General features: G+C 39.3%; 1 long non-coding RNA gene across 1 annotated transcript in view; it reads left to right on the top strand.

Moving 5' to 3' along the window:
- The first annotated feature begins 1,503 nt into the window (after window positions 1-1,503).
- The window catches only part of LOC107181132, a 37,083-nt gene continuing 16,892 nt past the window's right edge, over window positions 1,504-21,694 (top strand). Inside the window, exons 1-3 of the long non-coding RNA XR_006221234.1 lie at window positions 1,504-1,837; window positions 14,906-15,824; window positions 20,982-21,038. This is a non-coding gene — a long non-coding RNA (uncharacterized LOC107181132). The remainder of the gene's footprint in view (window positions 1,838-14,905; window positions 15,825-20,981; window positions 21,039-21,694) is intronic.

The raw sequence follows: 21,694 nt of genomic DNA, 5'->3' as shown, positions 1-21,694 counted from the left end.
CTAGAGGCTCATCCTTCTGCCTCACTGGGGCCACCAATGCCTTGCTCCAGACATGCTCATGTCTACAGAGAGCCAGGCTCCTGAGGCTCTGAGCAGACAGCAGGTGGATGCCAGGAGGACTATATCTTCTGAGTTCCTGCAACTTCTAAAAGCAGTTTGGGGCCGTAGGAGTTATATTTTCATATACTTAAACACACATACCTAAGTAGTTGACATTAGCAGAAGAAAGGAAGTCAGAAAAAAAAAATAATAAGAGTTCAAGACAAATTGAAATATTTAGGTAAAAGGCTGATATAGAAAGATAAGGCCTGAACACCTACTCTAACCTTATAGGGTGGATTTTCTTGATTCACAAATGGTTCCAACATGACTCTTAACAATTGCTTTGGTTAGGTTGCAAAACAGGTGAGGGCAAAAAGCAATCGCAGGATAGTCACTTTTTATTCTTTAGTTATATAATAAACGGGCGAGAAGGGGAGAATTCCAGTGCTATTCCATTCATTTCACATTTCTAGATTCTAAGTGATACAAATAGATCTGGGCAATAACAACAACCCGATTCCCAGGGAAGGGGCGGGGCAAAGAAAGGCAAGGCTTTATGTAGCAAGAGGAAGGGGCAGGCAGGTTGGATCGTGGAGCCCAGGGCTCTGGCTCTGTTGTCTGTCACAGTGACTGTGCTTCCCTGCGAACCTAAGCCCCCTTCTGGAAGCACTCAACGCTTGTGGAGGGACTTGTGGAGGCACAAACAGGATGCCCACCAAGGGCAGACAGCTGCTACATTTCCACCCTAGTGAATGCAGCACTCATTTATTAAGCTCCTTCGTGTATCATAAAGTCTGGGGTGGGAGGTGGGATTAAAAGAATTGGACAGAGTTCCTGAGCTCAAGGAATTTACAATTTAATGAACCAAGGAGAATAAGGCTACCTGACGAGATTAGTTATCTGGCTCTTATAAAGAAGAGTCAGGGTATACCTCTGAATAAGACAAAGCAGAGAAAAGGATGGAAAGATAAAATTTTCATCAGATGCCTTTAATGGACAAGTGAAATAGAAAACTCAATATAAGAAAAATATTAGTAAACATAATTTGTGTCAATGATCCAGCGTTTGCACTAAATTTTACAAATGCAGCAGACCGTACTATCTGTTCATGAATTCATAGGATTATATCTGCACCATTCTGCAGGCAGGGTAAAATGCAATATTCTAGAAGCCAAACTAAGAACATTTACTTAAAATTACATACTATGTTTGACTTGTGTAGCTTCTGAAAAACTACAAAAATTAAAATAAAGTTGTAAGAAAGTGGCAATGAATACCTAGTTTTGGTTAAAAAAAAATCGTTGCTGCAGATTGCTTTAGTTTTTTATTTTTTTTAATGTTTATTTATTTTTTTGAGAGAGAGAGACAGAGCATGAGCGGGAAAGGGGCAGAGAGAGAGGGAGAGGCAGTCTCCAGGCTCTGAGCTGTCAGCACAGAGCCTGACGTGGGGCTTGAACCCACGAACTGTGAGATCATGACCTGAGCTGAAGTCGAACACTCAACTGACTGAGCCACCCAGATTCCCCTGCTTTAGTTTCATTTTTGGCTTACTAGTAACCAAGCGATTTATGACTAAAAGGATGAACTTTTAAACACCAGCTGAACTTTCACGAGGGATAGATAACATCTCAATGTTCTTGACACTTGATAAGAAATGCATTTCTCATAGTACTGGGAGGCAGCCCAGGGAGGTGGAAAAATCACAGAGGCTGGAGTCCCAGGAGTGGTTCTGAGGATTAAAGAAGATAGCCAGTTATGGAAAGTGCAGCTCACACTTTCTGGGACATAGTAGTTGGTAAGTAAAAGCAACTTCTTACTCCCTCCACTTTCCAACTCTCAAACTGCATGGAGTATTTCTGGAACAAAAAACTCATTATATTACGTGGGGTGGGTCAGGGGATGGCTCGGTTTTAAAAGTCTTAATAGCGTTATCTGACTTCTCAAAGAATGCATATGCAACGCTTGGCTGAAAACACAAATCAATTGAAGATGATAAGCCACAAAGCATATAATCTTCAGGGAAACAGCTGAAAGCCAATTGTACAAAGGTAAACAAGGCATTTTCCTGGACCTTAAGGAATTTACCGTATAGTATGAAATTGCTTTGGTCTGGCAGGAAGATGAACGAATTTTAAACTGGAAAATCAGAAAACCTGGGTCTGATTTTAGATTCTGGCATTTATTAGCTCTGTGACCTAGGGTAAGTTAACCTCCCTGAGTTTCTGTGTCTTCATCTTTAAAGCGAGAATGATAGCATCAGCTACACAGGAAGTGGCTGTGGAAGAGTAAACAAGATCGTTCTTGTTTGGCTTGTAATAAACATGGGTTGACTCGGAACAGGCTGCATTGAATTTTACAGGTAACTCCAGGTGACGACAGTAAAACTCCCCTTATCTTCATGCAGTGCAAGAAATGGAAATAAGAACACACCCTGAGCATTATTTCATACAAAATGTAAAAATCCCAGGCAAAACAGACACTCAGGGAAGGGGGATATTATTTCTATGACGAAAACATTTGTCACTTTACATAAAGATTCTTCCCCACGAGATCCCCGGGTTTCAGACTCTTCTGCTGTGTGTGGAAAATACGTGTGCAGGCAGGCATCTGTCCACAGATATGTACATATACACAAGTCCATCTTTTTATATCTCAAGAGATCATCAATATATACTGGGTTTTGTTTTTTTTTTAGTTTTTTAATGTTTATTTATTTTTGAGAGAGAAAGACACAGAGGGTGAGCAGGGGAGGGGCAGAGACAGTGGGAGACAGAGAATCCGCAGCAGGCTCCAGGCTCCAAGCTGTCAGCACAGAGCCTGACTCGGGGCTCAAACTCATGGACTGCGAGATCATGACCTGAGCTGAAATCAGACGCTCAACCAACTGAGCCACCTGGGCGCCCCATTTTTCTTTTTTTTTTTAATTAAAAAAAATTTATTTGTTTTTGAGAGAGAGAGTATACTGTTACATGCAAGTATTAAGTAAGTAAAAGGGAAGGAAAACTCAGGTTTGAATTCATGTCTACACTGCCCCCTCTCATTCCAATTTTCACTAACACAGTGGGAGACAAGAAAGGAGAAAGGTAGAAAGGACACTGTCACAGGCAGGCTTCCTTGCTCATTCGCTGAGCTGCTTTTATTCCATTTCTCCTTTTCCTCTCCCCAGTCCCACTGCTAAGCTGAGTGTCTCTGCTGGGAGAACTATATATAATTCAAGGAGATGGCAATCCTTCTCCTAAGTGGCTTTGGGGTAAAAATGTAAAGGGGTCATGATGGACCGATGGCACATAGGGTGCACGGGGCAAGGGCCAGGCTGGGACTGTGAGAGGGAAGAATGAAGTTCTCTAACCTGGGAGCTCTGGTTTAGAGCCTGGTAGTCTAAGGAATGTGTTGCTCCTTTCCGGCAGGTGAGACTCTGGCTCCTTATGTCTGAAACTCCAGATCCAAAGCCGCCCTCTACAGGCCCTGCACCCTGCCTCAATCAACAGAAGGTTTATTTATTGAGCTTGTGTCAACACAAACTAACCTCTGTCCCAAAGAAAGATAAAAAAAAAAAAAAAAAGTACTCTGAAAGTGCTTAGTTGGCTACTTCAAGTTCTGGACATTTGAGAGGGGTTTCCCAAGCTGCAATGGCAGACAGGTCACATTCCCACTTAGAAATGATCTCTCCTTACTACTTCATCTCATGTCCTTTTGGTTAAAAAGCCAGGTGGAGTGGTGCAGTGGAAAAAGAGGGTCAGGAAAACTGTTTGCGACTTACTTTCGTTCAGCAACTAGCTAGCTATGAAACAAGCCTTTAACCTGTTTGCTTTCCCAACATGGAAAACAAAAAGTTTGAATGATATGGTTTGGACAATCCCCACCAGCTACAAAACATCTGTGACTCTCTGGGCCACAATGTAAACATTTTAAACCAAGATCTCTATTACTAAATTGGAGCAAATTAAAATCCATGAATTAAATGTGTGACTTAAGATGACAGAGAAATAACATAAATCTAAAGAATGTGGGATGGAAAGATTTAGAAGACCTATACAGCCAGAAAGCAATGAGTTAAAACAGCATAGAGCTGATGAATATAAGCACTGGCTCTTTAAAAAAACAATAAAAGATCCACACTTCTGCCAAAGATAAAGCTTAAACTTGGGAGAAAGTATAAATGCATTACTTTAGGAATAAAAAGGGAACTGCACGATGAAGAACGATGGAGACACTCTATGGTAACAAATTTTAAAATCTGTAAGAAATAGACAATCTCAATAGGAAGCCGTTACCAAAGTGACCTAAGAAAAGACTGGACATCCCAATGTGCCGATCATTATGGAAGAAAGCATAGCGATGAATAAAACATAAAACTCAATTTCCCCAAAGCTGCTAGTACCACATTATTTTATAAGCAAATGTGAAGGAACATATACTTTTATATTACTCAAGTCATTCTGGAGAACAGAAAGAGATGTTAAGATTTTCAGATTTACAATTTATTTAGTAAAACTCACATATCCTTACTACAAAGAGCAGAAACATATAGTACCCAAAACAAACAAGTGAAGTAACAGTCAATAGTTTGATATTACTTGGGAATCTATAGATGTAGCAATCCTAATAAAATACTAGTAAATCAAATGAGTGTAAAGAAGGCTACAACCAAATAGACTTTATTTCAGTAATGCAAAGATAGCTCAAGATTAGAAAATCTATCAATAATTGATTACTTCTATCCATGATCGCAAAAAAAAAATGGAAAACACGTGCTCATTTCTATCATTTAATAAAATTCACGCTGTGACCATAGAAATTATAGTTTAGTAAGATTAGAAGATTAATATGATAAATACATAATCTAAAATTAACCAACACCTTACAGAAAATGGTGAAACCCTTATGGATATTCTCCATAAAATCTGAAACTGATAGTATCTAACAATTTTACCTAGGAATTCTGACTGATGTAATAAAACAAGAAAATACAGAACTAGTGGCATTTTTTGCAGATTATATGAACTTATACCTGTAAAACCCATTACTGAAAAATCATCAGAATTAATAATTTTAGGAAGAAAGCTAATTACAATAATAATATTAAAAACTACTGCTTTCCTATGTATTAGCAATAATGGGTTGAAATAAAAAATTTCCACAAAGACCCAATTCATAATAAAAAAAATTAACAAAAATAAAAACTTCACAAGACACGTACAGGATCTGTGCCATGACTTCTAAGATTAGCTTACTGTAATTTCTACAACTAACTTACATATATTAAGAGCTTGATCTCTTGCTAAATAATAGGTTTATATGCATTATTGCATTTACTCTTCTTAGTAGTGATACAAGGTATTTCCATCCCCATTTTATAGATGAAGAGAGTGAGGCTAAGTAGTGTGACAACTCAAGCTAAAAACTGATAGACTCTGAATTCAATCCCAGGAGACAAACATCATTATTTGCAGGATAATAGGATTATTTACCTATAAAATATAAGAGAGCCGTGAAAAACTATAAAAGCTATCAGAGATAGGCAAAGTAGTTACAAAAATATACAAAGATGAATTGATTTCCTACTTAGGCAAAATTAATAATAACAATAATAATAATAATAAGCAACCAGAAAATACAAAGAACAAAGAAATTTGGTTTCCAACCACAGTCAGAAATATTAAAAACCTAAGACTGAAGAAGAAATTTGTGGAACCCATAAAAAGAAAAAAATACTACAAAATGTTACTGAGGGACAGAAAAGCAGACTCTAAAAATAAAGAAGACATTGATTTTTTCCCCAATTAATCTATATACATCAGGTGGATTTACTATAAGAAAAAGATTTTTCTGGGAACATAACAAAATGATTCTAAAGTAATCAGCTAAATCTGGATGACACTAGCTTAATCAAATGATCAGAGCCAACATCCCCTGTACTCCCAACAAACTGACGTCATGTTTGGTATGACATGATGAGAAGGGCACAATATTGCTACTGTGATATCTCTGTCAAACAAATGCCTACCTTGGGCACCTGGGTGGCTTAGGTGGTTAAGTGGCTCAGGTCACGATCTCCCAGTAGTGAGATCGAGCCCTGCGCCAGGCTCTGTGCTGAGCGTGGAGCCTGCTTGAGATTCTGCCTCTCTCTCTCTCTTTGCCCCTGCCCCACTTGTTCCCTCTCTCTCTCTCTCTCTCTCTCAAAATAAATAAACATTAAAAAGTGCCTAACTTGAATTTAATGATAGAGAACCATCAGACAAACCTCAAATGGGAGCATTCCACAATCGGCTTGTAGTTTTTAAAAAACATCAAGGTCAAGAAAGAGAAACAATGAGGATATCTTGCTCCAAAGTAAGACAGTAAGGAGACAACTCAATGCAATGTGTAACCTGAACTGAATCCTGGACTTCTGGGGGCAGAGGAGTGGTGGTAAGGTGGGAGAAGGAGGACGACGATGCTGGTGGTAGCATAAATACCTAACAGGGACAGTATCAGGGTAATTGACAGAATTCGAGTATGGACTGTGGTGAGATAATGGTAAATTTCCTAATTTTTTCTAATTAATGTACCGTAGAAATATTTTAAAAATACCCTTGACCTTAGGAAATACACATTGAAATATTTAGGGTATCTGCACTGCGGTTGTATCTGCAGCTAATTCTCAAATAGCCTGAAAATAAGGTGTGTGTGTGTGTGTGTGTGTGTGTGTGTGTGTGTGTGCATGTGGGTGGGTGTGTGTGCACATGCATGTGCGTGCATTATGTATACAGGAAATTAGCAAGGAAGAGATAATGATAATATGAATGAAAAAGCAAATAGAACAAAAGGTAAATAATTGGTAATTCTGGGCAAAGGGTATAGGAGAAATGCTTGTAACATTCTGGCAACTCTTCTCTAAGTTTGTAATTATATCAAAATGAAAAGTTACAACTACCTATATATATTATATATGTGTAATACATATATATTATGTATAATATGAATTGTATACATAAGGAGTGGCTTATACTCCTGGACAAGAAAACATGTTTCCAAAACACAGTAATTAAAAACTGTGGTAGCGTAAGTAAGCAGGAAGAATAATAAAACAAAATAGAAAGCCAGAAGCAGATACAAGTATAAGTAAAAATTCAGAATATGATAAAGCTGAAATCTCAGATTAGTAAAGAAAGTTAATCTTGGGGTACAGGAAGATTTTCAGAGTATGGTATGAGCACAGAAACTATAGAAAAAGGTTAGTAGACTTGCCTAGGTCTATATTTTAAATGTTATGTATAAACTCCTATGGAAAAGTAAACTAACATCATGAACAGGTAAATCATCAGAAATGAATGAATAATAGCCAACAAATACATGGAGAAAATGTTCGACCTTAATAATGATCACAGAAATGCAAATAAAATAACAATGAAATTTTTTACTGACTGAATTATCAAAAAATAAAAAGAATGATATCTTCCATTGTTGGGAAGGGTGCCAAAAATGGGCACACGTACAACAGAAGGCTACACAGACGTTAATAATGATAAAGATACACATTTATTGATCTGGAAAGATGTTCACAGACTTCCCCTTTCCCTTGGCCAACTCACGGTCATTTATTAGTTCCCAACATAAACATAAAGAAATTAATAAAGATACTTCCTTTATTCATCAGTTCCCAACATGAATATACTTTCCCCCAAGCCTTGCTGGCCATATACCTTTACATTATCCTGTATTCATCCTTCTTACTCATCACAGTTTAATTATATCTGTAACTGCTTGATGATGTCCCAGTTTGGGTTCCTCTGAAAGCAGGGCATGAGACAAAGACTTGGGTGCAGGAAGTTTATTTGGGAGATGGTCCAAGGATACAGGAGTGAGTGGGGAACAGTGAGACACGCAAGGACGAAAAACCAATAAAGGATGATTGTTGAGCTGTTAAGTCTGGGCAACTGCTCAATCCTGCTGTGAACCTAATGAGGAGCCGTGGAGGGGTGCCTGCCAATTGTCCTAATGAAAAACAGGGGGCTGGGGTATTTATCCGCTTCGTCCATCAGCTCGCATCACCACTGAACAAGGACTGCTTCTGGGATGTGCTTATGTGTGAGCAAAGTGAGCTTCTGAGGCATCAGAGAAAGTCAAGGGAGGACACATGGAGATATTTTTTAGTGCCTGCTTAGGATATGAAGGTATAGCGTGTACAGACTATCCACAGAAGCTGGCCATTGAGGGTTCGAGGCAGGGTACAAAGAGGGGTTGCTACAGATACCTTTCAGGGATCCTAGCTCAAAGTAGATATCTATTAAATATCTGTTATAACAAAACACAGCTTATAAAATATTACATTTTATATGATCCGACTTTATTATAAGTGATATGTGTGAACATGTGTGCACATGCATGCAATACATATTAACGTATAAGACATAAGGTAATGGAGAATTTCCAAAAATGGAATGAAATGGTTATGTCATATTTAGAAAGAGAACTTTAATAAACACATGGAGAAAAGTGGTAGAAGGAGGAGAAACGATTTACGGGCTAGGCATTGTGCCATGTATGGAATTCTTACAACAGTCCTGTTGTAGGATTCTAATTCAGAGTTCCCCCACTTCCACATCTGGGTCCTTTGCATCATGCCACGGAGAAGTGGGGGAGGCCTCAGAAGAAGGCTGGATGCAGGGAGAGCAGCTGCAAGGCATAGTGTCGCGGACGCAGCTGAGATTGGGACAAGGATAATATGGATGTAGACAACTGAGCAGACAGAGGTTTTACCATGAGGATATAGAAAACTAAATGGCAGACTTGAGGGGAAGCCACATGGGAAAAGGCAGGAGTCAGGGATGACCCCAAGGTTTCTGGTTTGAGAGATGAAAGCACCATTAAGACACCTAAGGCAGGAGGCACCAACAATTTGGGAAAACACAGGCTGAGGCTGGCTTAGGCTATGTTGAGTCTGAAGTACCTGAGAGACAGGATGTGGAATCTTCAGCAATTACTGATGTGGAGTTTGGAGCTCAGGAGGGTCAGCGGTGGGGATGGTTAGGAGTCTTCCGTCTATGGCATCTCAAGTGATAGCTCAATCCAAAGAAAATAGATGATTGCCCCAAAACAGAGCATTTGGAATACTATGCAAGGCTAGAGTGAATCCAGTAATAGCAACATTTAAAAGAAAAAGAAAGTGAAAGAGCAACTAAAATAGAGAGAACCCCTAAAGACAGAAATATCTTAGAAAATCAAGGGAGAAGAGCTTTTTAAAGTGGGGAATTTCAAGGAGTCAAAAAAGTAAAACGCTGTGTAGAATCACTGGGCATTGGGGTGATCCTACCCTTTGAACTAAGAGGGCCTCCAAAAGAACATTCCACTAAGCAAAGCGGCATGAGGGCAGGGATCGTGTCTCTCTTACCCACTGTGGGCCAGCACAGCTCTTGGTCTAAAAAGGTACCTAGTAAGTATTTAGTGAATGAAGACAATAATGTCTTCATTGGCTTGGAATAATACCAGAACCTGCATAGAAGCATGCCTGTTGGGTGAGATAAAATTCCCTTCTTTGGTCCCTGCATTCAATAATAGATACTGGTGGGAAGAAGATTGATTCTTGCTGTTTGAAATGGTCTTACTGATAAGTGGTCTTTTTAATAGTAATTGCTTTCTTCAATCCTATCTTCTTACTTTCTTTATGTTCATTCAGAGGAAAGATGTCCCTCCCCCCGAATGGCTGTGACTCATAGCACCCAGGTTCGCTTTCGCTGGCATGGTTAAGGAAGTCAAATTGTTTGATTATTTAAATTCCAGGAGAGGAAAGGGCAATATAAATATTTAAAAACCATTTAGTGTAGAAAGACAGTAACCTTGTACGTATTTAAAATTCATTTTTCCTGCCTCCAATGACTCCTCTTCTCTCTTCTAAGTAGACTGTAAAACCTGTGTCAGTTTTTTTTAAACCTTTGCCATAAACAAGCATCTTAAATATCTTGTAGTATATAAACAACCTTCTTTAAATGCAGTTCAAATTTTTGCAAAACTCCTTCAAATAGTATGGAGCCATGATTTGATATTTCAGAGATAGCTGATGCTTACCCAAGTCAAACAGCCCATGATTTAGATTTTTTAAAAATTTGGTCCATATAAGAGTTCATGCTAGGGGCACCTGGGTGGCTCCTTGGTTAAGCATCTGACTTCAGCTCAGGTCATGATCTCACAGTTCATGGGTTCGAGCCCCACATAGGGTTCTGTGCTGACCGCTCAGAGCCTGGAGCCTGCTTTGGATTCTGTGTCCCCTCTCTCTGCCTGCTCCTCCCCTGCTCATGCGCTCTCTCTCTCTCTCTCTCTCTCTCTCTCTCGAAAATAAACATTAAAATAAAAAAAAGAGTTCATGCTAACTGTATTAAACCAGCTTTAATACGGTTATTAATTTTTCTACTCATAGAAAAGGTCAGAATAAGCATCATACAAAAAGGTACCCAGAGTCATCTATTTGACCTATTACCTGGTATGCATATGTGAATAAATACATCCACAGCTTGAAGAACCCAATAGATAAATGAAAAATACAAATTCATTCTGAGAAGAAAATGTATGATCACAAAGATTGGTTTAGGTGTGATAGGATCCTACTTGGATGTTTGCCATTTTCTCTGCATCTATTTTCTATCTTTAGGTAGGCTTGAGTTTGGGAAATAGAGTCAACCAGATTTCTTAAAATTTTGAGCATGGGTGCTCCCTTTCTATCATTCAAATTCATAAGAATGCTGGTTGCTATTTACTCTGGTTTCGATGAACAGGGGATATACTTTTACAATATGAAACTTTACAGTTAATTAACAATCCCAAAAAATCACGGAATAGGATGAGCCTGTGTGTTTCCCAAAATAAGCTTTTCTCTAGTGCTTAGAAATGCTTTTGTTTCAATTTTTCCATCTTCAAAATTCAGTTCTATAGGTAACTTCGGCTCACCTCAGAAATTTGGCTGTTCAATTTCCAGTAAGATTTCAATTGGCCCAATGTAGCACAGATTGATGTGCTAAACTGTTAAAAATAAATTGAAGAAGGGATACTCCATTTTTTCCTTCATCAATATAAAGAGAACGTCTTTGGAAAAGTAAAAAGGATTTGGTAAGAATGTGTATCTTTTGAAGAAAAAAAGAACGTGTGAGGATAGTAACCCTTTATCTTAGCTCTAGCCTCATCACTCAATTTCTGAGTTCTTACTAAATCTCCTCTTCATGGGTAAACTGAACAGTTAGGAATAAACTGATTCAGCATGGTAGTGTAGCGATTCATACCATTTCTTTGGGAACTGTGTTACATTCAGTATGGGACTGCTTTTCCATTCTGCTATAGGAAAAAAAATTCTCTGTATGCTTTTCATATTCTCTCTCTGCTTTTATGGCGATGCTGTTTAGACTTGGGTTATAGCTTTCTTTCAAATGTTTGGTAATGACATTACACAAGGAACACCATATTAAAAATTAAAGACATTCAATTTAAATTCTAAATTTCTTTCCTGCTGTTTTTCTGACAGTAGAGGCCACTTATCTTGCTCTCCAAACTGTAACCCAGTTCCTGCCCTCTCATACCCTGGGAACAAACCAGCATATCGTCAAAGACATCTACTCAGCAGCCTGAGAAATGTCCTTCCAAGCTAAATATGGTTCAGCTCCAACCCTTAAGATATTACCTAAAGTTGTATTCCAATAGCGAATGGAAATGTCTGTGTGATGTCAGCACCAAGTTTTATAATTTACATACTAATTCTTGACCTAAAAGAAAAATCTTTATGCAGAGGGCAGAGTACACACTAAAACCAATAATAATGTACCGAATGACTATTTTGTATGAGGCAATGCATTAAATGCATTAAAATACATACATACAAGAACACAGTTCTTGTTCTTAAGGAATCTAAAATCTATCCTGGAAAATAGGATGTAAAAGTATGAGAATGTAAAGAAACAATCCAAGGCTTCAATGACAGCTTATAAGATGTGGAAGACAATTCAAAGCAAGAGAGGAAGAGCTGTCGTAAGTCAGTATATGATTAGTTTCAAAATGAGTCACAGAGACAATCACATTGGACGCTATGTGAGTTGAAAATAAAAGACAATTACTTTATTTTGGGATGAACAGGAAAATATTAATGGGAAAGACCAACTTGGAACCTGATATCAAAGAATGGGTGTTTTGCATTGACAGGGAGACATGACGAGAACTTTCTGGAAGAGGCAATGGTGGAGGCTGAAGTGTGGAATCAGAAAGCACTTCAGGCCAATTCTGACTGCTTGCCTTCTGCTCTCACTGCATAGTCTACCTCTTTGTGTTAAAATGAAGAAAATCGTGAGATTGTCTTTATTTAGCAAAGGAGTCAATATTTTTTGGTGTAACTGAACGTACCAGAACTAAAATAAATTGGTCTAGAATAGCAAGGTGTGTAAAGCAACAAAACCACTTGCTGCCATTAAAGTTGCCTTAATTATAGTCACTAGTCACCCAGTATAAGGAATAGGCACATTTATAGCAAAGAAAGCAGTCCCAAACTGAGAATGACTTGGTTAAGTGTTGCCTATAATATCTGTTCACAACAACTACTTCCTATCACTACCACCAAGAAATGTCATAACTGTCTGTTACCAAGAACACAGCAAGGCGTCGATTTGGCAGAAAGCCAACTGAACTGTAATCAATGGAATGTGGAACCGCAAATGGAAAAGCCAATGATTCCTAGGTTCGTGTGCTTGTCAAATTTTTAGCATATAAGTCGCTAGAGAAACTGGTTAAAATACAGATTCTTTTTTTCAGCTGGTCTGGGGTAGGGCCTGAGATAAGTAATTTGCTAGTTCATTTTGATTATTTATGGGGCGCCTGGGTGACTCAGTCTGTTAAAAGTCTGACTTGGGCTCAGGTCATGATTTCACAGTTCGTGAGTTCAAGCCCTGAGTTGGGCTCTGTGCTGACAGCCAGGAGGCTGAAGCCTGCTTCAGAGTCTGTGTCTCCCTCTCTCTGCCCCTCTCCTGCTTAGGCTCTGTCTGTCTCTCTCTCTCTCAAAAATAAACATTTAAAACATTAAAAAAATTTTGATTATTTATAATGTCCCTTCCCCTCCCCCTCCCCCGATAAAAGAATGTAAATTCTAGGAGGACAGGGATCTTTGTTTACTTTGTTCGTTGATGTATCCCAAGCACCAAGAATGGTGGCTGGTACATATGAGGCAGTCATTCATTATGTGTTGAATGAGCAGCCAGCATTACCCACAAACCCCTACACTAGGAGGATGAGGTTGCCAATTCTGACTCTGGGTGATTAGTTTTGCTCAAGAGACACCACTGACTCATTAAGACTAAGAAAGGTCTGTAACAAGGATGGAGGTGGCCAAGTGGCCAGGTGGCCAGAAGTTTGTACTAGATCATTTTCTGAGTCACTCCCTTCCCCTGGGGCTCGGCTTGCCTTGAGCTCTGGCCTTCACTTGCCCAAAAGTTAATGGGCATTAGGATTGACCTGGCATGAATTTCAGCTCATGATCTGGCTTCTTGTGACTTGCTGTCTACCAGCTGTGACACTCCCTGGGTTGTTCAGTCCTGTAGACCTGGCTTTCCTGTCTCACAAGTCTTCATCTGAATTGTGCTTTCTCCAAAACCCTGTGTGGTTTGGCTTAAGACCTAAATTCCACATTACCCTGGCTGCTGACCTTCTAAGCTTTGGCAAAGTTGAAAAAGTTAGGCACCAGTTTGGCATCCAGCTTGAGATCACAGTATTACCCTGTGAACGCCTAAAGATTGTGAGTCTGATGTACCACAATGTCACAAGGTGTCTGAGCAATTTACATGGGTATCCGTAAGGCGTATGCATTACATCCTCATAACTAGGGAGCTGAGCTTCCTTTCTTACCCAATTACATTTTTTCTGGGTATATAGTGTTCATTTTCTTTACCCAGTTTTATATTAGGCTATGTTTTTATATCTTATTGATTTATAATTTTAAAACATACTCTGGATACAAGTTTATAGCACTTATATCCAACATAAATATCTTCCCCCATTATGTCTCTTATCATGTTGTAGTCTCTGTTGGACAGACTTAATTTTAATGTAGTCAGACTTGTCAATTGTGATTGTTTCCTATATCCTGTCTGAGAAATCCTTCCATGATGTGAGATTTTGCAAGCATTTTTGTTATTCAGATTTAGATCTTTAATCCATCTGGAATTTATTTTTGTATGCATTCTCAGGTAAGTATCGATAATTTCCCCTACTCAGTCTGCAATGCCAATATCTAGTGCCATATGTCAAGTTTTCTATATATGCATGACTTTCTTTCTGGGGTCTCTACTCTGGTCTGGGTTTCTATCCCTGCACCAATACTATTTTGACTTAGATCAACATAGCTTTAAAATAAGTGTTGCTATCGGATAGCTCTTCTTCAAATATATCCTTGGCATTTTTTTGGTGTGCTTTCCATATGAATTTTAGGATCAGCTTGTAAAACTCCAGACTCCCACACACCCACAAAAAACCTACTGAGGGTTTGATTGGAATGTTACTAAGTTTTAAAATCAATTTGGTAAAAACTGACTTTGATATTGAATCTTACCATCTAAGAATGTGATGTATTTCTCCTTTGATTTATATCTTAATATTCTTTGGCAATGTTTTGTAATTTTCTCCATAAGGACTTGGATGTCTTTTAGATTTGTTCCTAAGTATATTTTAGCTTTTCTTACTATTGTGAACGAGATCCTCCTACCTTCGCCGCCCCCGCCCCCCCAATTAATTAACAATGTTTATTTTTGCCAGAAAGCTTTGGTGTTGCCATTTGTCTGGCAGTCTGAGTTCATGGCTTCCCTATGGCTTAGCCACAGGCAGCAGGTTCATTCTTTTTTTTTTTTTTTTTCATTTTCAGCCTTTTTAAGGAAATGCAAGAATCAGGGTGTCTTCTGAGATCTGCCTGACTGACCTTCAGACCAGACTCGTCTTGTTGACTTCTGAGCCCGTGCTTTTCCTCTGGTGAGGCTGGTGAGGTGGAGCTCACAGAAAAAAAGGGCATCGGTCATTTTTAAGTGCCCATTACATCCAGATTTCATATTATAAGTCTCCTTTTCCGAAGCTTAAAGGTTAAATATCTTCTTAAAAACCTTCAGTGATTTCCCATTTGTTCTTCTAATACATCCAAACTCCTTACCAGGGCTGCCAAGGACCTGGGTAAGCTGGCCTGCCTTACCTATTCAGCTTCAGCCCTAAGCAAGCCCCATGTCCAGCCATGGTGGACTTCTTTCAGTTCCTTGAATATGGCATGACGTCCAATGGACTTCTGTAGATGCTCTTCCTTCTGCCTTAGACATCTTCTGCCCTCTCTACCCTCAGGTCTCAGTTGTCCTTCAGATTTTCTCAGACATCAATAATAGGAGAAGCCTTTCCCCACATGCCAAGTGTAGGTTAATTGCTCCTACTGTGTTTGTAGGAAACTCCATGAAGGTAGGAACTGTATTTGTTTGTTCACTATTGAATCTCAGTGCCTAGCTTGGTGTCTGCATTTAGTGAGGGCTCAATAAATATTTAATAAACAAATGAACACATTTATAGGCCCTATCTATTGTGATGAAACAGGATCAATAACATCGTGCTGAAGAGATTAAAATATATCAACCTAATGGTGTCTAGAGGTCCATACACGGCCTTTTGGACAAATGTGGCCCATCTGAGGTCTATGAAAAGCATTTTTTAACCTAACTACCTGGATCTCCTACATGACAGGCCAAATGGAGCCTTACCATCTGTCCTTCATAACACTGTGAAACTCACTGCCACCAGGTGTCATCAAGGTAGGTGGGGATCAATTCGTAATTATAATTCAAGCTTCATGTAATTAATTACTTCATGCTCAAGTTTAATTGCTCTGACCTTACATCATGAAACCAGGGAAACTACAAAAAAAAAAAAAATTTGAAAGGAAGAAAAATAATTATAAAAAAAAAATCCTGGGCAGACTTTTCCCCTGAGGCAGCCAAGAACTTGGAGAATTGGACCAACTACTGTATATCAACACATATTCGGATGAAATAATGAGGGTTGGGCAGAGTTGTTTGATTACAACTTAATCAGCGGCGTTAAGTGGTGTCAAGAAAGAATCTGTCAGCAGACATCAAAAGGATTCAGAGTGGCAAAGCTGGCCAACGCGTCCACATAACAGAGTCAAGAGCCCCAAATATGGGGACCTGCGTCATCTGGCTACCTACCCCCACACAGAGTTTTGGCTCTGTGACCCATGAATAAGAGAAGGAAGGGAGGAAGAAAAGGAGGGAGGGGAAGGGAAGGGGAGGGGAGGGGAGGGAAGGAAAGGAACGGAAAGGGAGGGGGAAAGGGAAGGGAGGGTAAGGGAAGAGAGGGGGAAGGAAAGGGAAAGGAAAGGGAAAAGAAAAGAGGAAGAAAAGGAAAGGGAAAAGAAAAGAGAAGAGAAAAGGAAAAGAGAAAAGGAAAAGAAAAAAGAAAAAAGAAAAGAAAAGGAAAAGAAAAGTAAAGAAAAGAAAAGAAAAGAAAAGAAAAGAAAAGAAAAGAAAAGAAAAGAAAAAAGCTGCTACTGTAGTTTCAGTTCAGTTCATTTCATGGTGATATGTCCTAGGGCTTTGGTATTCATACCAAAGATCCCCCTCTATCAATATTGGGCATGGATTTAAAATTTTTATACTAGCACTTAATAACTAAATTTGTGTTGACGTTTACAGAGATTTAGAATGTTTACCATCTCAACTTGTCTGCTTATCACTTAGTGATGTTCATGATGTTTATCACCTGGCTCATGATAACGAAAAATTGAACCTTTGAGGTTGGTTAAAGAAATTGCAGTGTATCTATACTGGAAAGCTATTCTGTCCCCTCATAATGATACTGTAGATCAATGACTGTTATATGAGCATTTAGACATTTGCTAAAATATAAATTCCAGAGCCATAACACTGGAGATTCTGAATCTGCAGATCCAAGCTAGGGCCTTGGAATCTGAATTTTAATAAGCATTCCCAAGGAAGCTTTTTACGCAGTGAGTTTATTGAACCTCACATGGAGATCAACACTTAGGTGAAAATGTGGAGATTAGTAAATGGAAAAACATACACTGTGTACTAGTGTGCATTACAAAATAATGTGTCTTATAGTATAATCTCATAAAAATACCTAGCTACACGGATTGGTAGATAGAGAAACAGGAGGACAGATAGACTAATAGAGATATGTACAGAAAAAAGTTTGGAAGGATAGATACTCAGGTGGTAACAACAAACTGTGGGACGGCATAGTGTTTTTCAAAAAATACTTCTGCTCTATACGTTATCTAATTCTCCACAATGCATTTATACTGCTCTTATGCTAATAAAAGGATATTTTTAATTATAAAAGAAATGTTTTTTTGAGTTCCTAATGTGCCTTGAGCACGAGGACCACAAAGACGAAATCAGGCCCTGGTTCTACCGTAAGGAATTCAACCCCAGCAAGAGAAGACACACGTCCCAGGTGCCCTAGGGCACAGTATGGAGTCCACCTGGATGAGGGGCTGGGAGAACACGGGGACCCGAACCCCTGATCCTCCTGAGGCAGCCCGGCTACAGGGCAGGACACTACAGCGTCCCACCGTTCTGGCTGCAAGACAGCTGTGGAGGGTCAGGAAAACTACCAGCAATATTGGGGATGGAGTGATTTGCCATTTTAATGACAGCGAGGCCTTTTTTTCTTTTTCCTTCTAAGAACCACACCATGACCATAAACAGAACAGGCTCTAAAACAAAACCCGAACTAAAAACCACAACAATACAACCTCCAACCCACAACATTAAAAACAAAGAAATAACATAAAAATAAGGGACATTTGGACTGGGACCTCCCTGGGGAAGGATGAAGAGACGTCCGCTGTGTTGCCTGGCGTGCGTCCTTGCCTGCTCCCCCTTCTGGCCAGGCTGTGACTCTGCTCTGCCCGGTCTCTGCCACCCAATCCTGCAACCTCCTAGCCCAGCCAGTTCCCCCAACCCTCCAGTCCTGTGGTATCACCTCCTTTAAACCCATGGTATTTTCTCTGACACACATTTGCAAAATGGTGTGTGTTTGGTACGTATTATTGGTCGTGGATTATTTTTCTCACATGACAACTTCTTGAAGAGAAAATCTCTTGTTTCTTCAAGTAAACTGCCAGGTCATGGAGAGTGGGGATGGCTTCAAGGACAATTCTAGACACACTGACACACAAATGTTAGGCACTAAAAACATACTTTTAAGAGAAATTATGTTGAACAAAAATACATAGGTTTTTATTTGTTCTTAATTCTTAAGTTTATTTTGAGAGAGAGAGGGAATGAGCAGGGGAAGGGCAGAGAAAGAGGTGGGGTGAGAGAGAGAGAGAGAGAGAGAGAGAGAGAATCCCAAGCAGTCTCCATACTGTCAGCACAGAGACCCATGTGGGGCTTGAACTCACACACTGTGAGATCATGACCTGAGATGAAACCAAGAGTCCAAAGCTTAACCAACTGAGCCACCCAGGTGCCCCTGAAAATAGATTTTCAAAAGCTTAACACTGCAAAATAAAAAACTTCTGGTTAAACGATCTGTTTACGAATAAATGCCAGTATGATTTTCTCACTACCCATTCCTATGTTTCTTCGGCACTGCTACTTTATGCTCATGTATGCACATGTTTCATTTTAAATTCAACAGGAGGCACACGCTGATCGAGTCACCACGCTCTGTGATTCTAAAAGCAGGTTTGGAAATAATTCATTTCTTTAATATCTAGCAGATGAGAACTGCTCACCATTTTAACACACGGGACTGTCTCTTGGGAGAGGTCAAAGAGATGCAACCTTGGAAGAATAAGAATGTGCCTTCCTTAAAAAAGCACAGCTAAGCAGAGACTTAAAAATTATTTTCTTAAATTCAGCATGGGAAGAAGAGACCCGCTTTTGAAAAAACACTGATGAGAAGGATACATAGCAACAAATGTTTGACTCTCATCACAGAGCTATGCTGTATAGCTTCCAATATACGTGTTCAAGACAAGGGAGTGCATTATGTAAAAAGCTTTATTTCATTTTTGAACGGCAGAGCCAAGGGAAACCCGAGGCATATTGTAACATCCCTCTAGCACCCTCTGGTGTCCTATTCACTGCACGCCTTTTTGAGCTCATTATTTGCTGTTTCGATAGCTATTTGCAAAAGAGCTCTTTGGGAAACCACTAATGTGTCTGCTGGGGAATGCCTCGTCTAAGAAAACCAAATACCTGGATCTTACAACCTGACTGTGTGCTAATTATGCCCACACACAAGGTTTACTTGTCTTTGGGGAGCCAGAGGCGTCATTGCACTTATTAGAGTCACATAGGTAAGTGGAGTCTGCAAGGGCTCCAAAAGGAAATCTTTGCGATTCTATTCAATGGTCGTTTTGTGGAACATTTCCACAGGAAGCCACAGACGTGAGGTGATCTGAGGGAGAGCTGAATGTCCGGTGGATACCTGCCATATGAAACCTGCTTTATTAAAAAGAAGTTGCATAAATGAGATGGGTGAAGATTTATCACAAAAGATACTTGAGACTCTTTTTGTGTGTGTGTGTGTTGGGGGGGGGGGTCAGAAAGGCAAATATGCTCTTTTAAGACGTACAGATTTAGAACTAATTTCAGATTTTGGAGTCAACCTAACCAGAAGTGTTAAAATAAATTAATAACTGCTACTCAATAAATATTCTAAAGCTAAGCATAAGAGTATGTGAATTATAACTAGGCCTAAGCAAACAAATACACAAACAAAACCAATCTACTCTAATACAATGACTACAAATCTCTGAAGGAAATATATACAAAGGGTTACACGGTTTATATTAAAGTAGTGAAATCGTGTCAGTTTTCCCTTCTCTAATTTCCTTTTTTCTTCCAGTCATCATAGGAAATTACTTTTATAATGGGGGAAAAACTCATTTCAATGAATAAAAGTTCGTAAAGGAGAATGTGCTTGCTCAAGTCTTTCTGAAAATATATGCAAAGAAAATGAGGGCAAGGGAGGGGTGTTTTGTCTTATTCCCCAATTCTCCCAGTTGGTAACTATAAATCAAACTTTTATTTATGCTCACTTCACCTACTGCCTTTTGACTCTCTTCCTCACCGAATCCTAAATCCCAAGTGATAGAAGTAGCTGTCCTCATTTCTGGCTACTGCCCCCCAGTCTTTTTCATTGTCATAGCTGAGTAATTGACAATTTATGCAATCTAGTTCAGCTGCTTAGCAACAGAAGGGTGGGGCTCAAAACAGAGGGAAACTACCCGAGTAGCATTCTGCAATTGTGAAACGAGAAGGGGAGAATGGGGAACTGGCTGCAGGCCGTGTAAAACTATTTTCAATATGAAATAAAAGGATTTTCAATACTTTGAATACTAAGTCCCAAAAGGATAAATCAAACAAGAAGTGTTCTATATTCTTTTCATGCAAAAACTGTAATTACAGTCTTAAGGGGGTCATGTGCTTAGAATGCCATAAATAGTGTCTAAATGACAAATAAATATGAAGTTCCTTACCCTTGGATCTCTAAATGGGTCAATGGGCTTTGCCTTAGAAACCTCCTTAGAAAGGGTGTGGCTTAGCTGAGGGTCAAACTTAAGTTCAGACAGGAGCTCTAGCCACGCAGGTGAGAACGTGTGATGTGGTAAATTCTGATTGAGACTGTTCCAGAATCATGCCTGCTGTACTTTTCATTTCATCTCGTATCAGCAAAAAGGAAGGGAAAACTGGAGGAATAAATGAAACATTCCTAGAGGAGTTCTCAGTATTATGAGCTTTCCATTTCTGCCAAACTGCCTGAAGTTTATGGCTAGCATTTCCTCAAATGAATGAGAATCCAGAGGTCATAGGTCATAAAGATCTCATCTCCAAGTCACATTACCTTCCTCCATGCATCTAACTAGAAATCTATCAGATTTACAGTGCCAATATGTTTCTTCTTTGTGGCAGCCTTAATCACAAATGCAGAAGGAAGAGGTTCCGGGTAACTGAACTGGCCAAATGATGGTAAGTTTTTATTTTACTTTTTTGATTAGTCCTTAGGAATTTAGTTAGATCAGCCAAGTTCGCACTATGAAATAAAACAGAAAATGTCACCAATTCTCCACATAGCAGATTGTCCTAAAGGTTAAATTCATTCATTCATTTGTTTGGAATATGTTTTTTGAGCACCTATTATATGCACTGTTCCAAGCACGGAAGTTATACCACCAAGGCTCTTGCTCTCAGAGCTTATGGTACAGTTGTGTGTGTGCCCACACACAAATTAAAGAGTAAAATTTAATAAAGAAGATGTCAAAGAGTAACGAATACATAGGAGAGAACTGAAGGAGAGGAATGTGACAGTGACTACTTTAGATTGCTATCATGGGAGGTGAATTAGGCTGAGATATGAATGTTAAGAAGGATCCAGCCACTCGGAGGTAAGAGCTTTCCGCCCAGAAACAGCATCTGCAAAGGCTCTATGGAACGCACATATCTACAGTGTTAGAGAAATAAAAAGTAAGCCAGCAAAGTTGGGATATAAAAGAAGGAAGAGAGCTATAAAATGATGTTGGAGAACCAGGCACAGCCCAGATGGGGTGGGGGCTTGGTAAACCAGGGCACAGCCTGGGTTTCATTGCAGGCCAGATGGGATGCCATTGGGGATTACAACTGTGGGA

Source organism: Panthera tigris, chromosome A1, assembly GCF_018350195.1.
Source record: "Panthera tigris isolate Pti1 chromosome A1, P.tigris_Pti1_mat1.1, whole genome shotgun sequence".
Classification (NCBI taxonomy): Eukaryota; Metazoa; Chordata; class Mammalia; order Carnivora; family Felidae; genus Panthera; species Panthera tigris.
Note: the sequence above shows the minus strand (reverse complement) of the source record. Positions and strands in the feature narration are given on the sequence as shown.